The following is a 9,577-nucleotide window of genomic DNA, read 5'->3' as shown; positions in this document are numbered from 1 at the left end:
TCTCCACACTGCTTTCCAGAGTGGCTGCACTAGTTTGCAGCCCCACCAGCAATGTATGAGTGTACCTTTCTCCCCACATCCTCGCCAACACCTGTTGTTGCTCGTATTCTTGATAATCGCCATTCTAATTGGGGTGAGATGGAATCTTAGGGTGGTTTTGATTTGCATTTCTCTCATTACTAGAGATGTTGAACATTTTTCCATATGTTTGTTGATTGCTTGTAGATCTTCTTCTGTGAAGTGTCTATTCATTTCCTTAGCCCATTTGTTGACTGGACTATTTGAATTCTTGGAGTAGAGTTTTTTGAGTTCTTTATAGATTCTGGAGATTAGTGCTCTATCTGAAGTATGATTGGCAAAGATATTCTCCCACTCTGTAGGCTCTTTCTTCGCATTGCTGATAGTTTCCTTTGCTGAGAGAAAGCTTTTTAGTTTGAATCTATCCCAGTGGTTGATTCTAGCTTTTATTTCTTGTGCTATGGGAGTCCTGTTAAGGAAGTCTGATCCTAGACCAACAAGGTGAAGATTTGGACCTACTTTTTCTTCTATAAGATGCAGGGTCTCTGGTCTGATTCCGAGGTCCTTAATCCATTTTGAGTTTAGTTTCGTGCATGGTGAGAGATATGGGTTTAGTTTCATTCTGTTGCATATGGATTTCCAATTCTCCCAGCACCATTTGTTGAAGAGGCTATCTTTTCTCCATTGCATATTTTTGGCCCCTCTGTCTAGTATGAGAAAATTGTATTTATTTGAGTTTGTGTCCGTGTCCTCTATTCTGTACCATTGATCTACCTTTCTATTTTGGTACCAATACCATGCCGTTTTTGTTACTATTGCTTTGTAATAGAGTTGAAGATCTGGTATTGCAATACCCCCTGTTTCACTCTTCCTGCTAAGGATTGCTTTAGCTATTCTGGGTTTCTTATTCTTCCAGATGAATTTCATAATTGCTTGCTCTATTTCTGTAAGGTATGTCATTGGGATTTTAATTGGAATTGCATTGAATTTGTATAGCACTTTAGGTAGTATGGCCATTTTGACAATATTAATTCTTCCTATCCAAGAACATGGAAGATCTTTCCATCTTCTAAGGTGTTCTTTAATTTCTTTCTTTAGTGTTGTATAGTTCTCATGGTAGAGGTCTTTCACCTCTTTTGTGAGATTGATTCTCAAGTATTTTATTTTTTTTCAAGGCTATTGTGAATGGGGTAGTTTTCCTAATTTCTCTTTCTGAAGATTCATCACTTATGTATAAAAGTGCGTTGGATTTATGGGCATTGATCTTGTAACCTGCTACTTTACTAAATTCACTTATGAGTTCTAAGAGTTTTCTGGTGGAATTTCCAGGTTCCTCTAAATATATAATCATGTCATCAGCGAACAGGGATAGTTTGAGTTCTTCTTTTCCAATTCGTATCCCTTTAATTTCTTTGGTTTGTCTAATTGCTCTGGCCAGAGTCTCAAGAACGATGTTGAATAGAAGTGGTGAAAGAGGGCATCCCTGACTTGTTCCAGTTTTCAGGGGGAATGCTTTCAGTTTTTCACCATTTAGAGTGATATTAGCCATGGGCTTAGCATAGGTGGCCTTTACAATGTTAAGGAATGTTCCCACTATCCCTATTTTTTCTAGTGCTTTGAGCATGAAGGGGTGCTGTATTTTATCAAATGCTTTTTCTGCATCTATTGAAATAATCATGTGATTCTTGACTTTAAGTCTATTAATATGGTGAATTACGTTTATTGATTTCCTGATGTTGAACCAACCTTGCATCCCTGGGATGAAACCCACTTGATCATGGTGCACTATCTTTTTAATATGTTTTTGTATGCGATTTGCTAAAATTTTATTGAGAATTTTTGCATCGATGTTCATTAAGGATATTGGTCTGAAATTTTCTTTCCTTGATGAGTCTCTGTCTGGTTTAGGTATCAGGGTGATATTGGCTTCATAGAATGAGTTTGGGAGGGTTCCCTCCTCTTCTATTTTATGGAATACTTTGAGAAGTATTGGAATGAGCTCTTCTTTAAAGGTTTTGTAGAACTCGGCTGAGAACCCATCTGGTCCCGGACTAAAGGCGTATATTAACATTAGGCAAACTAAAATTGAAGGTGATCACCTCATAAAGAGAAACATCACATAGGGAAAATACAATCCATGGGTATGGTCACAAACTTTTATGAACTTGGGATCCTATTAACAGAATACAGACAGTACAGAAATTTAAAAACTTGATCAAATGCCAATTATCAGTTGACATGAATGTATTTGCACACAAATAACATCAAAGCAAAATAATATACATGTTTCTGTATCATACATGTGTATATAATATTTTGTTGTCTATAAATAAGAACATGATTATCTTCTTAAGATGTTGGAACATTTATAAAAATTGCTAAATTTTTTGGCCACTCATAAATAATAAAGGCATGAAGATAGAGATATTATAAACCAATTTAATAATTTAATACCAGTAGTCATAAATGAAGGTAATAATTATAGTGGTTGTGAATTAAACTCTTGAGTTAGCTTAGTCTTATGATCTTGAAAAGTTACTTGTCTTCTCTCTAGTTAATCAGTAACATAAGGATTATAATAGTTTCTACATCTTAGAGCTCTTTTGAGTATTAAATTATTCACCACATGTAAAACACTTAGAACCCTTTTTAGTATACCTTATGTTCAAATAATATTAGTATGGATATATGTTAGCATAAAAAGTTAAAGACACAAGCTCTTAAGTAGTACTTGATTTAAAATAAAGTAAAAGCTAGGATGGCTTAATTTTAAAAATAATGAAAAAGAGGGGACTGGACATATAGTACAGTGGCAGAGCATATGTTTAGCATGAATGAGACTCTGTGTTTGACTTCTATCACCAAAAAGAAAAAAGAATATTTTGCAATATTTAGTTATACATAATAGTCGAGTTTATGTTAACATATTTATACAAATATGGAGTACATCTTATTCTCATTAAGATCTAGTCTTGTGGTTGTACATAAAGTGGAGATTCACTGTGGTATATTCATGTGTGTATCTACATATATACACACATAGAAACTTTATATCAGATCCATTTCACTGTCTTTCCTATTCCTATCCTCCCACCTTTCCCTTTAGTATGCTTAGTCTAATCCACTGAACTTCTATTCTCCTCTGCCCCCATTGTGTATTAGCATCCACATATCACAGAGAATATTTGACCTCTGGTTTTTTGGGGACTTGCTGATTTCCCTTAGCATAAGAATCTTCAGATCCATCCATTTACCAGCAAATGCCATAATTTCATTTCTCTTTATGACTGAGTAGTATTCCATTATGTATATATACCATAGTTTCTTTATCCATTCGTCTGTTGAAGAGCACATAGGTTGGTTCCATAGTTTAGCTATTGTGAATTGAGCTGCTATAAACATTGATGTGGCTGCATCACTGTAGTATGCTGATTTTAAGTCCTTTGGGTATAAACCTAGGAGTGGGATAACTGGGTCAAACGGTGAGTCCATCACAAGTTTTCTGAGGAATATCCATACTACTTTCCAGAGTGGTTGCACCAATTTTCAGTACCACCAATAATGAGTGTACCTTTTTCTCCACATACTCGCCAACATTTATTGTTGCTTGTGTTCTTGATAATTGCTATTCTGACTTGAGTGAGATGAAATCTTAGTATGGTTTTGATTTGCATTTCTCTAATTACTAGGGCTGTGGAACACTTTTTCATATATTTGTTGACCAATCGTATTTCTTCTTCTGTGGAGTGCCTGTTCAGTTCCTTTGCCCATTCATTAATTGGGTTATTTGAGTTTTTAAGTGTTACATTTTTTGAATTATTTTATATGTCCTGGAGATTAATGCTCTATCTGAGGTTCAAATGGCAAAGATTTTCTCCCATCTCTAGGCTCTCTCTTCACATTCTTGATTATTTCCTTTGCTGTGAAGAATTTTTTTTAGTTTGATACCATCCCATTTATTAGAATAAGATGTACTCCATGTTTGTATAAGTATGTCAAAATATGGGCTGGGACTGTAACTCACTGGCAGAGAGCTTGCCTAGCATGTGTGAGGTACTGGGTTTAATCCTCAGTGCCACATAAAAGTAAATGAATAAAATAAAGGCATTGTGTTCATCTACAACTAAAATTATTTTTTAAAGTCAAAATATACTGTGCTGTCCTATATAACTAAAAAGAACAAATAAAAAAGTTCAAATACTCAATAAATACATGAAAAAATACTCAAAATATTTAGCCATCAGGAAATGCAAATCAAAACTATATTCATATTCCATCTCGTCCCAGTCAAAAAAACAAAAATAAAAATGCTGGTGAGGATGTTGTGAATGGCAGGGAAGGAACCCTTATACATTCTTGGTGGGAATGTAAATTAATAGAGCCACTATGGAATTCAGTAGGAAGATTCCTCAAGAACTGAAAATAGAACTACCGCATGATCCATGATTCTTTCTTTACACCTGAAAGAATGAAAGTCAGCACATTATCGAGATATCTGCATACCCATATTTATCAGAGTACTGTACATAATAGCCAAGTTATGGAATCAGTCTGGGTGCCCATAAGTGGATAAAGAAAACATGACATATATACACAATGAAAGATTTTTCAGTTATAAGAAAGATCAATATCATGTCATTTGTGGGAAAATGGATGGAACTGGAGATCAGAATGAAAAGCATCACATGTTTTCTCTCAAATCCAGGACAAAAGAGCGAAGGGGACTGTTAGGGAAAGGGAAAGAGAGAGGGTGAGGGGGGATAGAGGGAAGTGGGGTGGGCAGATACTATAAATATATTATACGAATGTATGAAATTGTTGCAACGAATCATTGTTTTCCACAAAATGCACTGATAATTATGATAAAAAGAAAGTACTAATGTTTATTTAAGAAAAAATAAAGAGGAAAAGATGATTTCAAAACAGCTATACTTATAAAGAAAAATGAAGTATTATATGTTTATTTTCTTTTGAATGATAAACACGTGTGAACTAAAATATTGAACTTTGAAAGTTACATATTGAGGAAATCAATTTAAAAAAATAAGAAAAATTTATTTTAGCAATGGACCAAATTTCTTGCTACTCGGAAAGAATTGTAAAAATGGTAGCTTTCAGATAAAAGATAAATATTTATAATATCCAACCCCTGGGGAATGGGAAATATCTCTTACTAGTTGTGATAGTACTGTTGGGCACTGTCAAAAACCCTGGTTGAAAATAGAAATTAAAATAAGGAGAACAAAAGTAAAGCCAACAAATGCAGTAAAGTAATTTTCTTCAGTATGATTCAGTAGTTCAGAAGCAGAGATAATTTAATTTAATGACTGACATATTTATTGTATTTAAGGATCACAAGGAGAGGGCATCTGGAGGTACTGAAGAATGTGAAGAAGTACCTAGCCATAGGATCAAACTGAGAGGCAAAGAAATGAAGTCAGAAAAATGATGAGAGAATAAGAAAATCATGCAGGACTGGAAATTGTGCTGAAATATAAGGGTATAATACAAGGGAGAAATATGAGCCAAAGGGGAATGAATTTTGTGCTTGGAAGTTATGGCAGATGTTTATCTCATAGATAGCCTCACTATTTTATATACCATCCCACATGCTGTTTACCAGCATTGTGTTGATACTCCTTCATCAGGAATTGGGGTCTGAGGCAAATCTAAGTAATTTCCTCAACCAATAGTTTGCAATGGAATTACATAACATGATTTTGAAGGCTAATGAACAAAAGCCATCACAATGGTTCAAATTTGTCCCCCAGCTGTTCTATTGTTGGAAGCCCAGCATAGGTTGGCAGTGTGGGGAGGTAGCCAAACACTCAAGAGGTAGAACCCAGTGGGAAGTTCTCAGATCAATAGAGAGGTGCTCTCAGAAGAGAATGTGGAAGCCTGGCCTCTCTGGCTTCCTGTCTGGGGAGGTAGTCTCTCCCTCTGGCTTTCTCTCTCCCCATGATGCCATCTCCATTAGGTCTCCATTACAGGCCAAACCAATGAGGTCTTTTGATCTTGGACTTTAAGCTTCCAAAACTATGAGCTAAATGAACTTCTCTTCTTTACAAAAGTAGCCTGACTTTGAGATATTTCATTACAGTAACAGAAAATCTGACAAATGCAGTAAAAAATGGCTTCCATCTCACTCTTGGCACATATCACATGGAACTCTAATCTGCCATGTAAGAAGTTCAGCTTTCCTGAAGCAACTAAGATGGGTAGACAATATAGAGAAACTACGTAAAAGATATTGTGTCCAAGAAGTACTAGTGGCTCCATTTTCCCCTTTAGGCAAAGTAATGAAGAAGCTTTAAAACTCATCCTCTGAAATAATTGTTTTGACTACAAGCTCCAAAGAGCTCTTGAGCCAGGACCATTTGGCCAAGTCACTCTCAAATTCCAGACCTTTAGAAACAGTAACCAAAAGCATATAGCTACTGCTGTTTGTGTAATTTTTACATAAAAATAAATAAATAAATAAATAAATAACCTGATGAATGGGAGGCATGTAAAGAAATGCAAAGTAAGAAAAATGGGGGAAATAAAAATAAAATCAAAATGGAGAGGATAATACAATACTCCTCATAAAAAAAGAAATAGAATGGTCCTAAAAAAAAAAAAAAAGAAAAAAGAGCATCTTATTAAATGAAAGGTCCGATTACACAGAAAGTATGAAATCTAATTACCATCAGTCCTAGATTCTATACGTAATATTTTAGCTGACAGGACAGTATGGGGTGGAAATGAATTTCACATTGATAAAGAAGTTGAGTTTATTTTATAGAGTAGGAGGGAAAGAACAAAAGCTGTTGGAAAATTTTTAAGGTGATTCCATTAAGTAGACAAAGACCTTTTCAGGAAGGAATTAAAGTGAAGATACAGTCATCTATTTAAAAAGGCATAACAGCAGATAAAAGCAGCAGATAGATTTAAAATGTGGATGATGAAGAAAAATTAGAAATAACACCACAAGGGAGAAAACTAACTAGAAAGCTAACCTTTGGCAGGAGCTTCAATTTCAGAGACAAACGAGCTGTAACAAATAGTTAAAGACACATTATGGTGTAACTCAAAAACTCATTTGATTTTCTTTGCAGTCAGAAAAGTACTTTAATTGTAGAACAAATATAATCATGAATCTATAGTAGTATGTCTGTTGACCTGACATCCCTCTCCAGGCCCAATTCTTTGTTTCTCTTTACAACAAATTCCCTTGAAAAAGGAAACACTCATTATCAGAACTTTCTCTGCTTTCATTTTATCCTGCATCCAATCCATCTATGTATTTGTGACCCAAATCCCACAAATATTTTTCATATCATAGCCACTCCACATTGCTAAATCAATATCCTGTCCTCACTGCACTGAAGTGTTACTAGTTGATTATTCCTTTCTCCTTGAAACATTTTCTTCAGTAGGCCCCTAGGATGCTCTGTTCTCATGGATTTCCTGTCACCACATTGGCCATTTCTTTCTGTTTCTTCTTCATCTTTTGGTCCTCGTATTTTACAGTGCCCCAGGGCACTGAGTTGTCTTACACCTGGGTTTCCTGCTTTCACTTTAATTTAATCTGTTCTCTACACAGCAACATCGGTGGCACTATAAAAAATATCAGCCAAGTCTCTCAATACCTCCTCTTCTTGAATCCTGAGTTCTAGAGCGACATGAGATGCAGTCACCCTCTAGTTTGCCATCTTGGTCTCCTCTATGTAAACGTATGATTACACAAATGGTATGCCTTTACTTCATGTACAAACAGAGAAATAACGTGTATCCCATTTGTTTACAATAAAAATAAAAAATAAAAAAAAATTGTTGAGGGCTGCCTTGGACAAGATGGTGCCTGGCAGTGAGCCAAAGGGCACTGGATACCAAAATAAGGAAGTACCCAAAAAGGTTGCTTGCCTACTAGTTCCTTGGAGACCTATGACGCATTAACGCCAGGCTCTAGGATTGGCTATCTAATATCATGCCGCGCTTGGACAGCTCGTGATCCCTGTAGTGCTATGCTGACATTCCTCTGCATGCTCTCCTGCATGAGAGAAAGCTTTGCTATAATTGGTTGATAAGCCAGGAGCCTGGGGGAGGAGAGAGGGAGAGGGTAGAAGAAGGGGGATAATGGGAGAACAAAGGAGGCAGGAAAACAGGGAGGACGCAATAAATCTTGTCAACTAAAGATTCGTGGTGTTTCCTTTCTCCTCGCCGGTTCCGCTGGACGGAACAAAAAATATCAGCCAGGGCTAGCAATGTAGCTCAGTGGCAGAGCACTGGCCTAACATACTAAGGTCTTGGGTTTGGTTCCCAGCACTGGGAAAAAAAAAAAAAAAAAAAAAAAAATTAGCCAAGTTCTGTTACTACTTTATTCAATACTCAGTGACTTGTGTTTGTATATAAGTAAAAAATAAAAGGCCTTAGTATATGCATGAGAAATCCCACATTATTTGGCTCAGGACCTTTCTGACCCTCAAACCCTGCTTCTCTTTCCTTGGCCCATTCTGCCCTTGCCACAGTGGTCCAACAGCTGATCTGAGAACACACCACACATACCTCATTTCCAGACACCAAGACGTTGCCATTGCTCTCCCCTCCATCTGAAAGCTCTTCTGACATATTCTGTGACTTATCCTATGATTATATGACAGTCTTTCCCCCATGATTCCCCTTTGTCCTGCCTTATGTTTCTTCTTCAACTTACAGATTCCTAATATAGATGGTATTTATTTTTTATTTGTTTATGCTTATATTCCCCAACTAGAATATAAGCTGCAAAGGAGGAGTCTTTATTATCATCTCTCTCTAAAATAAGGGCTATGCCGGGAATGTAATAGGGACTCAATAAATATTTTTTGAATAAATAAGTGAATAATAGACATAATAAAGTTTAAAACATCTCTACAATCATATACTAGATAGACTAAGCGCACTAATTCTGTTATCTACACATAGTCATAGAAATGCCCGTGTTATACATTGTTAAGATTACAAAATAGACTATGGGAAACTGCAGAGTATAATCTTAATGAAACATACATGACGTGTGTTTATGAAAATGGTTAGAAATTTTTGAAAAATGCCCATAAAATCTTGGAAATTATCATTCAGAGTCAATTACACATTATTTACTTTTTCTACTTTTTAATTTCCTATATTTTCTAAATTTTTAACAAAAATTATAAATTATTTAACTAATCACAATAAACAACTGAATAATTTCAATTAAAAATGCACTGCATGAATGAAGCATTAATTTTATATGCTACTCATGGAATTTGAGTCACTCGAATTTCTATTTTAACAATTGGAACTTGGAAAGTATGTTTTGTTTTGTTTTGTTTTTAATTATGCCTTAAACCCAAGAAACAAATATACAGTTTAAATGGAAACAATTAACTTGAAAATCAGGATAGATACTTTTACCAAGTCTTTTTTCCAGCTATAATTTATTAATCATCCTGTGATAAATATATTTTGAAAAATGGTGTGTAGTATACATATTTATGTATATTATTGTCAAAACTAAGAAAAGTGACCACATTAACATTAGTTACACATAGTAGAA

This window comes from Sciurus vulgaris (assembly GCF_902686455.1).
Source record: "Sciurus vulgaris genome assembly, chromosome: 7".
Taxonomy (NCBI): Eukaryota; Metazoa; Chordata; class Mammalia; order Rodentia; family Sciuridae; genus Sciurus; species Sciurus vulgaris.
The sequence above is the reverse complement of the archived record's forward strand: the minus strand, read 5'-3'. Positions refer to the sequence as shown.